The following is a 15,873-nucleotide window of genomic DNA, read 5'->3' on the forward strand; positions in this document are numbered from 1 at the left end:
AAAGTAGCAGCAGCTTTCAGGATGTCCTCATAGTTTATCAGAAAGGCTCACCACTGGAATAAAAATTTCATTGTGATTTGTATGTTTTTTTAATAATCCCATATTTGTATATTATGGCATGTTTTATGCATATGTGGAATTAGGCATACACTTTGGGATTGGTTTACATTTCCATTGCTAAACCAGTTGTTTGTGTTTCTTTTCTTTCTTTTTCAGCTTCTTACTTTATGGTTATGTCTTCAGCACAGGAAGCATCGTTAACAGAAACAGAGAATAATCATTTATAAAAAGGCATTTATTATCTTTATCAGTCAGCAATAACATTATGCAATGAAAAGCTGGAACAATTTTTTAAATCTTATTTCTTATTACATAGTTCTTAAAAGTTGTGACTTTCCACATGCATACCTGTCATACCTCTATCGGCCTGTACTGTGAATCATTGTGGCTAAGACTAAGAGTTGTATACATCCCTAGAATCCACAGTCCTTTCTAATTGCTTTGACAGCTCAGATGTGTTTCTAACAATGCTTAGCTGGAAAGTTTGTATGTTACCATACCTAAAAGGCATCACTCTTTTAAGTAAACTTGTCAACATATCATGAAACTAGACTAATATGGGAGCACCTTTCCTTGCCTAGGACCAGATCACTAAGTTGACATATTTTGCCACTGCTAGTGGTTCAGCCCCATAATTTGCCAGCATCACTGACAGAAGTATTTGGCATTTGTTAAAGCACAGTTCTTGGTAATGTTGCTAAGTGATGGTGGGGGGACACATCATAAGGACTAGATGATGTGGAGGTGTGGCATCCAGAAATCTAGGCAGGTACATTAATGCAGAGACCAGATCTAAGCTCAGACCTGGCTCATTTTCAGTCCATCACACCTGTGGTAGCTTTCACTGCTAGGCGAATGATCCTTGAGAAAGATCATTGTCTCATTCTTCTTCCTCAAACAGAATTGAGCTTGATTGTGGTGGTGATGTCCAGCATGCCACAATATGAGTACAGATGCATCTCCTTGTCTCTTGCCAAGATAATCAAGCCCTTCTGAATTCCACAGGGAGTATGCCTCTGAGCCTCCACGACATATTTCCATGTCTGAACCACCTTAATTTAACTTCCTTTCCCTTCTCCCAAAGGTTGGCCAGTCATTACCGAGGGTTGAAACGATCCCAAAAGCCACACAAGTGTTTTTTTTTTTTGGACTCATAAGATTCCACATTCTTGGTCTGGATTTGAACAGCCTGTTTAGTGAGTGGTAAAAGGTGACGGGTTAGGTGTATGAGAACATGACTGATTAGTAAGCCGTGTTAATGACACTAACCCTTATAGCAGCTCCCAGCTCCTCATTTTATCCTGTGCATAAGAGGGGCACATGAGCTGGTCTGAAGATACTATCTAAGGGGTGACTGACTTCTTGCTTTAGTCCATGTTTAAGTTTCAGAGTATCACTGTGCTAGAAAATAACAAAGACAAAATCTTCTCACCTTTCTTATTGCTAACTGACCCCACTTTCTGAGAATCCTTAATGTTGATGAAGTTTACTGTGGAGTTTGTCCTTTATTCCTCTCATTAAATGCATTGTGTTGCTAATCTCAGACAGAAATAGAAGGTGCTCTGTGCCACTATCCACATAGAGTCTAATCTCATGATACTGTGCCTGCTGCTTGAACCAGAGTCAGATCCTTTCTCAGATTAAAAAGCAGGCACTATGTAGCAGCATCCCTCCTAAATGGACTTCTCTTTTCACTAGGTATCCCAAAGCAGACCCTTTTATCTCCTTTCCTAAACATAGAGGTCAGAATTACTAACATTTAGCTACTCCTTCCTAAGTTTGACAGTGAATGGCTATTGACATGCTTGGCAAAAAGTAGTACTCCTGTCACTTTCAGACTGTAGGACCATAACTGTTAATATTACTTCCAGGTTGGAGCAAGCCAATGACAGATCTCTCTGCTCTGAACTTCCTTAAAAGAGAGAGAGAGAAGTGGGATTTAAACTTCGTATAATGTAGCTGACTATACCTTCAACACAGTATACAATATGCCAGTATGACAGTTACTTGAACCAGCCTGTGAGGGACAGCATGGCTTAGGCTTTCCTCATTCCATATTAAACTAATGTAAGTTATCTTAAATTCCTGCTTTAGAGACGTTGAACTCCTTATTGTTTCAACTGTAAAAACAAATGTTGTAATCATACCCTCTCAGTCACTTAGGTGAAAGAAAATGATCAACATCACAAATCTTTTATGTACTGGACCACTTTGTTTGCCCCTTGTCTTTGAGCAAAATGCCTTAAGATGACTTCTTCCTAGAATCCTTTCAACAACTAGCCTTCTAAGGCAACACTGAAGAGAATGTGTGTGTGTGTTTATGCCATGTTTGAGAAAAGATCAGGCCTCCTGAGGTTCCTCTTCCTCCTCCTTCATAAAAGTCCACTTATGCTGAAGGAACTCTTAGTGCAGTTTTAGTCTTCCATAGGCACTGCTTTGTCATTTTAATAAAGAAGCTAGTTTGACTTTTGTTTGTTCCTCTTCTCCATGATGTGTAGGAAGTGCACAGATTATATCCATTTCTGGAATTAAATTCGAGTTTAGCCTTCAGTCAGTTATGTGAATTTTTAAGGACATCCTTCGGATTCCATTGATACTGTTTCTTGAGGGATTTTGTATGGCATCAGTTGACATAGTGGCTACTTTTAGAAAGTCAGTATTTTAGAACTGTACAAGAGTCTTCTGCGCTTTGGAGTGGGTGGGCAGCACCTTCAGTACAGCATACTTTTTATCATTTCTTTCACCTTTGGGTTATTTATTTATTTATTTATTTATTTGACATTTGTTGACCAGGTTGGTCCAGCTGGGTCTGAACCCTTTTTCAGTGGAGACCCTGGCAGAAAAGCTCCTGAATTACTCAGTCTCTTAATACATAAAAGTAAGTTGACATGGTACGTGGCTAATTAACAAAGTTTGCAATAGTGATGAACAAAAAAAATGAGGGTTTAACATGAATAGCAATTAAGTGTCTACAAATTAGCAGGTACAGTAGGTATAGTGCAGGGGCCTATATTATTTGAACTAAATTTCAAAATGGCGATAGCTGTAAACAGTGAAAATGGCGATAATCGAATCCTGTATTGTGGGGGGGCGCAGCCCCCCCTTCTAATTATATATACCAACTCCAAGATCACACTACAGTGAGGAAAGGGCAAATTTCCCGATCTCACAAAACAGACATAGATTATCGGCATTTTCGCTGTTTACAGCGATCGACATTTTGAACTTTCGTTCAAATATAGACCCATAGTGCAGAGTAGAAAGTAGAACAAGTTAAATTATTTACATACATGTCAAGATGAAGTCCAGTAGGTACAGTGCAGAGTAGGGTAAACAATTAAAAATGTACATCCTTAGCCATCAGTTCAGCTGAAATAGCAGCAGTGGGAGAGATGTAGTTAGGTATGAAAGATTCTTTTAGCAAGTGTAGTAAGAATGTATGTACAAGGTAGGGAAATAGGAAATGTAAGAGTAATGAATTGAGACATAATAGATTAGAAAGGAGGTTGGGTGACATATGTACGGGAGAGAGGAGAGAAGCTGGAAGGCAGAGAGGAGATGGGTCAGTCAGGGGGAAGATAAAACAGACATAGTCTTTTATTGCTTAAGTGATTTTTTTATCACATTTCTGAATTGGTGTTTGGATCTAATATTTCTAATGTCTAGTAGAAGTTTGTTCCAGGTCTCAGCAGGGAAGAGCTATAAAGGTTTTTGCCGATGTTGATCTTTGGTTTGTATATGGAAAGGAGATGTTGTTCAGAGCTCTGAAGTGTTTTTGCTGGGGTGCAGGAGGAGATAATGGAGGTGATGATGGGGTAGATAGTGGGCTGGTATAGAATAGAATGAATTATTTGAAGCCGAGAGAGAAGGTTATGGGGAAATTCTAACCAATTCAGTTTTCAGAGTGCTAAAGAGTGATGAGAGGAGTATGGTAGTTCAACAGCAGATTTGGCTACCTTGTTGTAAGTGAACTCTAGTTTAGAAATAAGTGATGTTTGTAAGTTGGTAAGGATTTGGGAGCTATAGGGAAGGGTTGGTAATAAGTAGGCATGTGATAGGGCTTTCCTGGCTTTACTGGAAAGAAAGTTTTTGTTTCTAAAAAGGAGTCCAAGTTTTTGGTGCTTTTTTTTAATGTTATTTAGTACGTGCAGGTCAAATTCTGGCTGATCATCAATAATGACCCCAAGTAGTTTGGTATGGTTTTCTACTGTGAAGGGTGTGTTATTGTGGGAAGAGATAGAGAAAGATGGTTTCAGATGGTTCATTGTTTTCGGTACAAAAAGTAGAGTTTGGTTTTAAATCACAATCAAGCTCAGCGTTCCAACCCAGAAAACAGTGTTCCTGCTGGATATAAATCAAAAATAAACTATAAGTGAGGTCGCAGGAACACTACACAGCGGCTTGCTACTTCCAATACCAAAAAAATCCTCTAAAAATCACCACTCTTGAATACGAAACTAGATGGATCATTCGTTGCAAAGCAGATCATCCCCCAGGTCTAAATGATAAAATCAACATCTATCCATTTCTTAAGAAGAGGGGATTAAGGAAAGTTTTTTAGAGATATTATAAGTATAGATTATTAGAATATTGTCATAAATGAAAAAATTTTTAAGTGATTTATATTAGATATAACATGAAACTGCCTATCCATGGTAATTAAACCATACCAAGAGTACACATTTAAATGACGACTTCATGCTTAATATTATATAAGTCTTTTATTCGAATATGAATATTGCAGCTTTTGGTAGTTTAAAGTTTCATGTTTCAGCAGTGGTAGTATGACTAATGCACGTCGCACACACTATGAGCTCCTGCATATGAATGGTATAATAGCTCGGATTTTTTAAATGTTATGCTTTTATAAGCCATGTTTTTATCATGAATTTTATTTATAATTGTATAATAGAATGAAGAATTTTTTGAACAAGAATGACCTGAAAATGTTTAACACTACTTCCCATGAATATTATACATTGGAAGTCTATACATGCCTGTTATAACAATAGCAATGCTGCCATCAAGTGGTTGTTTATTGCCAATGCCATTGATGGCAATGCCTGCTGAAGCTTTAACAAAGCAAAATTTTTGTAAGATAAACCTAAATATAGGTCATGGTAAGATATTTTTAACACTTATGAGTTTCTGGCAATATAAGTATTTTATCTAGAAACATGTTTTGTGTGACAAAAATATTTTTACAAGGTTTTAGAAATGAACTGTAATTCAATGATTTTTCTTGAATAGCAACCTCTCTGTTTAAATTTTAAATTGGATGTGGATTGTTTAATTAGTCTTGAGTATTTAAGGCTGTGCCTTACTTTACACTTTGTACAGTCTGAAGAAGCCCTTATGGGTGAAAGCGCTCACTGAATGTGCAATAAAGAACGTTCCTAAGTTATTTGGAGTTATTGTTCTTTGAACTGCTGATTTTTAGAGGATTTTTGGTATTGGAAGTAGCAAGCCGCTGTGTAGTGTTCCTGCGACCTCACTTAGAGTTTGGTTTTCTTTGGATTTAAGATTAGATGTATTTGGTTGAGCCAGTTTTCAATGGACAAGGAGGAGTTCTGTGTTGTAGTATGGAGCCCAGGGAGGTTATTAGCTATGGTGATGACTGTGGAGTCATCAGCATATTGTACCAGTGATGACTTTGGAGCAGAGGTATATAATCATTTGGTAAAAATATTAAGTAGCATGGTCCTAAGATTGAACCTTGAGGTACTCCCATATTTAAAGGAAGTTCAGGGGAGATAGCCAATAGCCATTTAACAGATTAGAAACAATTGCTGAAGTAACTAGAGAACCAGGAAATAGTAGGGGTGGATAGGTTTAGTTCAGAGAGTTTAGCTAAGAAGAGGGGGTGAGAGAGTGTCGAATGCTTTTGAGAGGCCTAGAAAGAGGCAAGAGACTAATTTATTCTGGTCTCTGGCTTGTGAGATGGTGTTGATGAAGAAGATGAAAGCAGTGGAGGTACTATGACCAGGGCGAAAGCCATGTTGGGTGGGGGTGATTAGGTTCTCTTGTATGAGGTATTGTAGGATTTGTTTGTGTACACATATTTCCAAGATATTAGAGCGGGATGATAAAATTACAATGGGTCTAAAGTTGGATAGTTCGGTAGAGCTGCCTCATTTATGGATGAGTAGGGTATAGAACTTTTTCCATATAGCTGGGACTTTGGCTTCAGTAATGGATTGATTGATGAGGATAGAGATGGGTTGGGCTAAGGAGTTGGCAGCTATCTGGAGAAAGAGTGGAGAGAGACCATCTGTTGAGGGAGAGCAAGGTTTAAGTTTAAGAAACAGTGATTTTATTCATCTGGCGGATACAGTTTTTAGGTAGAAAGCTGAGGAGGTGTTAGAGGGTAAAGGAGGGTTGGTGTGTGGGGTAGCATTGGGGTTTGGATGGTTGGTTAGTTTGCTAATAGAGTCTTTAAAGTAGGAGTTAAAGTTGGTAGCTGTTTGAAGGTGAGTATTTCTGTGGTTTGGTTGGGGAGTGGAGGGGCTGCCTGGATGAAGGATTTGGTTAATAGAATGCCAACATTTCTTAGGGTTATATAGGTGTGTTTTGGGGGATTTGAGTAATAATTTCTCTGGTCATTGGTAACGGCTTTCTTGGTAAGATTGTGAAGATGTCTATACTATTGTAGGTGGGGGGGACTTTAGTTTTGGTCCAGAGTTTCCAAGTTTTGTCCCTCTAAGCCATTCGGGAGCAGGTGGAGTGTGTTAGCCAAGGGGATACAGCTGATTTTATTCTGACATTGCGTATGGGGGCCTGGGAGTTGAGTATGTTAAGGAATATGTTATTAAATTGCATAACAGCTTCATCGAGGGGTAACTGGCTGAAGAAGGAACTGTTGATAGCTGCGAGTTGACTGTTTAGTTCATTAGGGTCCAAGTTTTTTAATTTACAACATGCTTTGACCTTATGAGGTTTGCATATGTGTGAGGTAAAATGGAGGACTTTAATTGGGCAGTGAAGGTGTCAGGTAGGGTTTTGGGGAAGTGACTGGAGGATAGGCAATAGAGGGCAAGGTATTGACCATATTGTTGTATGTGCTATAGCAGCATAGCCTGGTTGTGTTTATTTGTGTGAATGAGTATTTGTTGTCACCTGTGATACTCTCCTGCTGGTGCTGGCATGAGCTTTGCGTTAGATGCAATCACTTAGGGATCACCACTGTATTTGAAAAACCCTCCCTGTTTATGATGTAGTACATTAGCTTTATAGTGCAAGTTCTGGATATATCCTGGAGTTGGGCCTTTCTCCCTGCAGATAATATCCAAGCCTTTTGCTTCTCAAGTCTTATCACAGACACAAGTACTATCGACCTCCTCCTGCATGTGCTGGTCTCACAGGAGATGGGTTACTGCCAGTCACTGCAGAGTAATCACTCTTCCCTTTGATTTTCTTTTTGTTTCAAATTCATAATGCTTTAAATGATTCTCCTCTTACAATGTGGAAGTGAAATTTCTTTACATATCTCCTTGTTCAGTGTACTCTCTCACAATGGATTCACTACAAAAAAGAGTTGAGGGGACTGCTGTTTTCCATGGCTTATGGAGTTCATTGGCTATGAATGCCCATGTTAGTTACCTTGAGCCATGCTTAGCATTTCTGGCCATGCAACCTATAGACATGATGTTGAAGCCAGTACATTATCTTCTGTGACTGGACAGGCACACAGGTATTAGGATACCTGAATAAGTAGGGGAAGGTAGGGGAAGGGATAAGGAGAATGCTACTTTTTTACTCGGAAGCTGTGTTTAGGACTGGGCCACTAGTCAGGGCATGTATATCATAGTTGTCTTGGCATACAACTTTAACCTGTTGGTGGAAATTTGGCTTCACCAAGACTGCACAAAGTTGTCTTTTAAGGTAGGCAGATCAAAAGTCAACCCATGTACTCTACTTGAAAATGAAACCTTATCCAGTTTCTTCCTCCAAAAGAGCAAGGAGGGAGGGATGGGTTGATGTGTTCTCTTTAAGTTGGAAAGTGTGAGGGAGTGCCCTGCAGTGCATTATCTGTCTTTATTTGAACTCATGTCTAAGCTTCATGCTTAAAGGCCAAAGATAATTTGTTTTGCCAGCTGGTGGTCCCAAAATCTTTGACTCTTGAACTCTGAGACTAATCCATTCCTGACACCAAGGCCTTCAGATTTTGTCAAGATGATGACCTTCACCTGAAGGTTTCCAGTAGTGCTCATTCAGCTGGAAAATGTTCATTAAAGTAAACTGTGGAATATGCTTGAGTATTCACTGAGTTCGAGGTCTGGCTGCAATGAGTTTTTTAGTTCTCTGTCCCCCTTGCATGGGATGCTCCAGCTACTGCCACCATCACAGTGGGACATCTTAAAAATAATAGCTTTATAACATTATCACTTTGTGGTTTCTTGCAAGTGCAGTTCCCTAGTCAATTAAGAACGTGCAGTCTTTTTTTTTTGGAGGGGGCATACCTGCCACTTAGCTCCAGTGAAAGAACATTATGTACGTCCACAAGAAACATAAGCACAAACTGTTAAAACCAAAAAGGAGAGGCAGATCTGAAAACTCCACACAAAGAAATTTAATAAGGTTAGCGCTTTCGTCCACTTACAATAAGTAAACTTCATCAGACAAATAATTAAAGGGAATTTCATCATTTAAATAACAAAAAGAATTTGACATCACTTCCTTATTCATTACCTTCCATCATGTAAATTATGTGCTAAAAATTAAAAACTTGTTAAACAGTAAAAATGTAATGTATATATGACTGTATATTAAGAGTTAAAAATTTTAAAAGATTATCTTTCTAAAGATTTCAACTTCAACAAACATTTCACATTATGGTTTTCATTTAAGCCAGGAAAAGCAAAGGCATTTAGTAATAACTGCCAGTTAAGCTCCTTTTCCTCTGAAATGAGTGACCAGGGACCTCCCCGGATGTCAGTGGGAAGCTGCTCCAGAACTAAAAAGGAAAACACATGCCCTACATTACTGAAAATATGTCTGGCCAGGGCATTTGTAGGGTTTTGTTTTTCAATAGTCTATAAATGCTCAAAAATGCATTGTTTTATCTGTCTTTTGGTTTTCCCTACATAAAAACACTCACATTTTTTGCGCGTGACCAGGTAGATCATTCTTTTACTTTCACAATTAAATTTGCCCGCTATAGAAAAATGGTGTTTATTAATAAAAACATCTCTACCAACCTCAATGTACTTACAGAAGTTACATCTACCGCATTTGTACATCCCAGGGTTGTTTATGTGTTTCTTACTTGGTCTTTCTAATAAACTTTTCAAGTTGAAACCTCTCTTAAATATTACTCTAGGCTTCTCACCTAGCTTAAGGCGGACAGGGGTGTCAACAATAATCAAGTTCCAATTATTTAGGGTGATCCCTCTCAAAATGGGGGCATTGATCGAATAAGGGGTAATAAAGGCGTGTTGAAATCAACTACTCCATTCCAGTTCACAACAACCTTTTCAACATGTGTGTGTGTTGTAATAGAGTGAACCTCTGTCACTCTGCTACCATCTAAAATGGATCTGAAAATACCAATTCTTCTCTTCTCTGCAACCTCCAAAATTACATTACTCATTAGGGAAACTGGCTATGCTCTTTTCAAGAACATTTCTTTAAGTAGGTCACACTCAGAATGAAAAGAAGTTTCTAAGGAGGACATTCTATCCACTCTTACTAACTGACCTTTTATAACTGCCTTTTTTTGAAGTTGTGGGTGGCAGCTATCGTAGTGTAAAAAACAGTTTGAATACGTTGGTTTTCTGTATATACTTGCCAAATATCTCTTGTTAAATGTGTCCTTTGTAATAAGGACATCTAGGAAAGAAATAGCATCACAGCTGAAGTGAAAAGTAAAACTCAAAAAAATCAGTTAAAGTAGAAATGTACTCTACAAATTCTTCATCTGGGGCCTGGTCACCCCTAAATAATATAAAGATGTGTCCAAATAACAGGTGTATCATTGTACTTTGTATTTAATGTGGTCACATTTAAATAAATAACTCCTTTCCCAATGTGCAAGTACACAATTAGCAAAGCCCCCCCCCCCACACAGGGATCCCACGGCCGCTCCAGACTTCTGTAAATAGAAGTTGTTGTCGAATAGAAAACAAATGTTAGAGTACTATGTCTAAAAGAACTTCTATTAAATAAATGTCATCATTGTCAGTACCTTTGTTGTGTAAAAAGTCTCTCACCCAATTCAAAACCAACTCCTGGGGCATCACTGTGTACAAGTCTTTAATATCCACTGTAAGAAAATTTAATGTCTCATCAAAACAGAGTGATTTCATATGCTCTAAAAAAATGCCATGAATCTCTGCAAATCTGGTGTTCTACCTCCAAAACCTTTTTTAACTTGCTGTCAACCAATTTGGCACACGCATAAGTTATGGAGTTTCTGCCATTAACAGTTGGGCATGGGGGGGTGGGGGGTGTTAATGTCCTTATGTATCTTTGGTAGAGCAAAGAATGTAGGTATCTTAGGGGCTGGCATACTCAGTTGTAGGTGTCAATATTAATAGTTATTTTTATAAAGAAATCATTAAGTAATGATCTGATTCGTTGGTGGGCTTCATTAATCTCATTCAATGACACTTTAACATATGACTCAGTTTCTAACAAAAGTGCCACTCTGTTGTTGTAATCCTCCTCATCTGTAAACACCAACCCTCCCCCTTTATCAGGTTTCATTATCCGAATGTTATGTGCCCTTAAAGTGTTCAATACTTGTTAATTTCTGGTAAGGTTCGAATTACCTTCTTTTACAAAAGTGTTAGAACTATTCAAACTGTGCCGAAAATCTATTTCACACATTTTTTCAAAGACCATTAAAGTAGGATGGTAGTGGTGGATTAAAAACACTAGAAACCCTGACTTCATCATTGTTCAAACTGCTGTTACCAAAAAATAATTTTAAATTCAATTTATGTAAAAAAAGTTTGAAGTCATTTAGGGTTTTGGCCAAATTTGCTCCTCTACTGGGTACAAAAGATAAACCTTTTGGCAAAACTTCCACTAAACTTTGGGTTGCAAAATAAGATGAAAAATTGTATACTTTAAAATCCCCTGTGGAATTAGTGAAAATACCAAGGTTAGAAACATTAAGATTTTGATTGTTCTCAAGTTCAACAGTTTTCTCCCCCGACGATTCTGTCAATTTCGACATTGACCTCCCCCTATGTGGGATTGGTTGTTCCTCCCATGGTTGGAAAAATCCCGAGGTTCAGGAAGATTAATAGATTGCTGTCTCTCTCTAATGTGTTCACTGCATCTCGGTGGTGTGAGGGGTCTTGGACCATCATTCCATCCTGTAATGTTTACATCCAAATCCCCCATTAATGTCTGTTCATTCACACTAGTGACAGCATTAACTGAGAATGAGGAGGTGGAGGATATGCCAAACCATTCTCGTAGTCCCTTTTGTCTCTGGCAAGTTTTTTAAGCTTAGTTTCCCTGTGTTTATTCAAACTGCTATCAGTACTATTAAAAATGCGACAGAAATCAAACTTATATCATAAGAAATCAGAATCAGTTTTAATGATCCTTTCCAAATTGTTTAACTCAACAGTTAACTTCTCAGTTTGACTGCCATAATCTTTAATTAAAAGTTCTAAAAATTGGCAGCCTTGTTCATCGAATAAATGAAGAAATTCACAGTGGAAGGAGGAATTTTTAACTAACCCAGTCGGGTACCTCCATTGTCTTAGTCCTTTTGAGATGTGTTTCCTCTGTAAACACACTTGGAGGTAAGCAACCTCCAGTTGCAATTGTTTACATTTATCAAGTTTTGCATCAAAAGTTTTTAAATTATCAACAATAGTGGTGGTGTTGTTTTCATTATCTGAATCTGCGTTGTGAGACGCTGATTTGTTTGAGGAAGTCCCATTTAGAAGCAGATGCATCGGTTTATTCAGCATGTCATTTAGTAATGGAATATCCACATTCAGAAAGATGTTCGAAGTATTAGATGATTGCTCCATTCTGTTGGCATTCAGGGCATTCGGAACTGTCGTGTTAGAGTAAATTGCAGTCTCTAACATCCGCCCAGAGGAAGGAACCATAGAAGCCTGAGGAATAGGGGGAAAAGTGATGCCAGAAGCTAAACCTTGGCTAACGTTGAGATGTTATCTATTATTTAAGCTTCCCAAGGTAGTCGGAAGTCCATTTTCTATACGTTTGGATAATTCGTCCACTGTGTTGTTTAGTTGTAGAATAACTTGTGTGAGAGTCCCAATACTCATTTCCCCACTCGACTGGGAAGGGACAGGAGAAAACATAGGTTATGAAAGTGGAGTTGTTTCATCTGCCGTATCCATGACAACGACCAAACCAAGACCGAAAGACAGATAAAACAACGCATTTATATAATATTGAAAAAAAAAACCCTACAAACGCCCTGGCCAGACATATTTTCAGTAATGTAGGGCATGTGTTTTCCTTTTTAGTTCTGGAGCAACTTCCCACTGACATCTGAGGAGGACCCTAGTCACTCATTTTAGAGGAAAAGGAGCTTAACTGACAGTTATTAATAAATGCTTTTGCTTTTCTTGGCTTAAATGAAAACTGTAATGTGAAATGTTTGTTGAAGTTGAAATCATTAGAAAGATGGTCTTTTAATTTTTTTCAACTCTTAATATGCAGTCATATATACATTACATTTTTACTGTTTAACAAGTTTTTAATTTTTAGCACATAATTTACATAATGATGGGAGTTAATGAATAAGGAAGTGATGTCATGTTCTTTTTGTTATTTAAGTGATGCAATTTCCTTTATTTGTCTGATGAAGTTTACTTATTGTAAGTGGATGAAAGCGCCAACCTTATTACATTTGTTTGTGTGGAGTTTTCAGATCTGCCTCTCCTTTTTGGCTGTAACATTATGTACGTGCCAAGGTGTCATGTATCTCCTGTGCATGGAAAATCAAGATAGTTAGAGAACCACGTAACTACTTCTTTATCTCTCATTTTCTGAGTACTGTCTTAGAATGTGGGAGTAGGAGCATCTAGTAAAGTTCAAAAAAATTATCTGATGTGGGGATTTCCATCTTCATCAACCAACAGGACTCTGGCCAGCAGGGCTTAAACAACCAGGCATCTAAAACTGCAGGTTACTGAGCCATCCCCTTTACCCATAACTAGCGGTGGATTAAGTGTACCTTGTGCACTGTTTTTTTTTTTTTTTTATTTTTTTCAAACCATGACCCCACTAAACACACACAGGCTCATGCATAAATGCTTATGTTCTTTAGGCTTTACCTTCTTGATTGTTTTAAATTATATTTCTTGTTTAGTACAGCAACATTTGTTAGAGTATGTTTTAAATTTATAGTTTTGAATATTTTTCCAGTAAGCAGTGAAACGAAATGTTTTAAAACCAGTAATGACAAAAGTACCCTTTTCAGAACATTTCAACCATAAAAGGCCACTAACTGCTGTCATTATAATCCACCAATATCCATACTCTTCGAATACAACCAGTTTGATTGTCTACACACTACATGTCTGATTGTGATAAAAAAGGCCACAGTAAAGGACTTCCAATATGGATGCACACTGATCAGCAGCTTAATTTCTGCTCTCCCAGTGTGAAAAAAGAAACTGTGAAATAAGAGCCAGTGATATTATCCACTTGAGTAAAATTCAGTTACTGGCTAAGTACACTGCCTGGAGGCCAGCAAAGAAGAAGAAATTTAGAGAACTTGATAGAAAATTGATCAGAAAATCGAAGAGAAATCACTGTCTGGGAAGAATCCTGCAGCTGTTTAGCAAAAAAAGCAGCTCAGACTTGAGCTTTGGTACAAGAGATGGCTTCCAGTAATTTAGTGGAAAAAATTAAATCAGATGTGCTAAGAGGTGATTAAATAAATAAAGCATTGAAGGAGTATATTAACTAAAATAAAACAATGGAAAAAAACAGAAACCGCTTTAACTAGTTATTCAGGTGATCTGATAAAACTGCATAGATCAGAGGTTGAAGTGAAGAAAAGGCTGGCTGAGTATGAGACCTGTCAAGAAGAGTTTTTCAAAAAATACAATAGCATGTGTTTATATTCCACCAAAAACTGCTATCATGAAGCTTAAGGAAATTTTTGATAGAAATAGGTTCAGAGGTTCATAGGTAGGTACTAGGCTATTGGCCCTAGGGCCTATAGAAGCCTAGCCAAATGGTACCCTGGCTTTTGCCACCCAGAAAATTATTTTCCTGTGCCCCTGTCAAGCAGAGCCACAGAAGTGATCCCCGGGGTGAATTTCCTATCTCCCATCCAATCATCAAGATTTTTCTTGAAGAGTGCTAATGAGGAGCTTTGTTTGATATAGATAGGAAGTTTGTTCCAAAGTATGGGAAGTGTCTGAGATAGGAATCTATCCCTCCAGCATGTTCTGTTTATTGTGGTGACAAGGTTTAGGTCCCTAGAGCGTGTAGCTCGGAGGGATTGGGATTTCTTTACGTGGAGCATGTCTAACAGCTCTGGGTTTGACATAGCTTTGTATGTTAGGCAGAGATCGCCTCTGAGTAGGTGATATGCGACAGAGTAAAGCTGTCAAAATAATTGGCTTTCAGCAGGGAATATTACTTTGGTTGGGACCAGAACTTGGTTTGCAATAGTGAAGATATATCAGCGGACCTAGGATGGATAATAGAATAGTTGAGGATGGATTTCTGAAGAAATGTGTGAAAATTGGTATGGAAGATGTGAATTCTGTAGTCGGCACTCTGACAGAATTTACATATTCCCCAAGGTACAGTAACATGGCTACACTAGATAGAAATTATGTTTCACAGGAACATGTGGATTTCAATGAAAGCTCGAACACACATTCGATAACTATTTTAGATCATGCCCTGATAAGAACTAAGATAAAAATACAGGATTGTTGTGTCTTTCGGCTTTTCCCAGTTAGGGGTCGCCACAGCGGAACTCCGGTCTGCTTATGATTGGCAGTAGATTTTTACGTGCCGAGTTGCCGGCCCTGACGCACAACCTTCAGCGAAGGTATGCCCATTCACGCATGTCTCCACACAGAAGATGCTCTAGCTGAGAATCGAATAGGACAACATCTTACTGTGAGGCGACAACGCTACCGCAGCACCACCACCGCAGTATAAAAATACAGGGTAATGTAATGAAGTAAAAATGAGAAACTGGAGCTATCCCACCTACCTATTAAAAAGAGAAGAATTTAAGGAAATGGTACTGAAAATTATTCAAGAGTTATTAGGGAAGATTGAAGTATCTTCAGAAGTTATAGCTACTGAGTGGGATAAAAGAAAAAAAGGAGTTTAAAAATAGGGTAGAAATAAAAGAGAAAGAGATATGTTTAAGAAGTAATAATTACTTAGAGGGGCTGACAAAGATTAAATTATTGCAGAATAAGTGGATCTCACAGAACAATGTAGTTTTGTGGAGGGGAAGCGAACATTTGACAACATTAATAGAAAAGTGATGATCCAGAGAGAAACCGAATGAAAAAAATATGACAGTTTTTTACTGGGTCTTGATGAAGAGAAAACATTTGATAGAGTAAGATGGGATTTTATGAGTAGGGGAGTGGGATCATTTGCATTTCATGATAAAATATTAAGGTTAATTAGGAGGATGTATGAATGATCGAAGGCAAGAATTAAAGTGGGAGGATACCTCTCTGATAAGTTGTGTTAGAAGAGAGGAACCAGGCAGAAGTGCCCTATTTCCCCTTTATTTGCTTTAGATTAGCAAAAAGAAAAAAAATAGACTCAGAAATTCAAGGATGTAATTGGTACGGTAATCAAGAAAAGTTGGCTTTAATTGTAAATGAT

The 15,873-nt window shown here is 38.0% G+C and overlaps 1 protein-coding gene across 3 annotated transcripts in view; it reads left to right on the forward strand.

Annotated features, from left to right (window-relative positions):
* The window catches only part of USP13 (ubiquitin specific peptidase 13), a 1,684,661-nt gene that overhangs the window by 906,012 nt on the left and 762,776 nt on the right, over window positions 1-15,873 (forward strand). The window lies entirely within an intron of this gene.

The sequence above is a fragment of the Protopterus annectens genome, chromosome 4.part1 (assembly GCF_019279795.1).
Source record: "Protopterus annectens isolate FY-2018-M chromosome 4.part1, PAN1.0, whole genome shotgun sequence".
NCBI classification, from domain to species: domain Eukaryota; kingdom Metazoa; phylum Chordata; order Ceratodontiformes; family Protopteridae; genus Protopterus; species Protopterus annectens.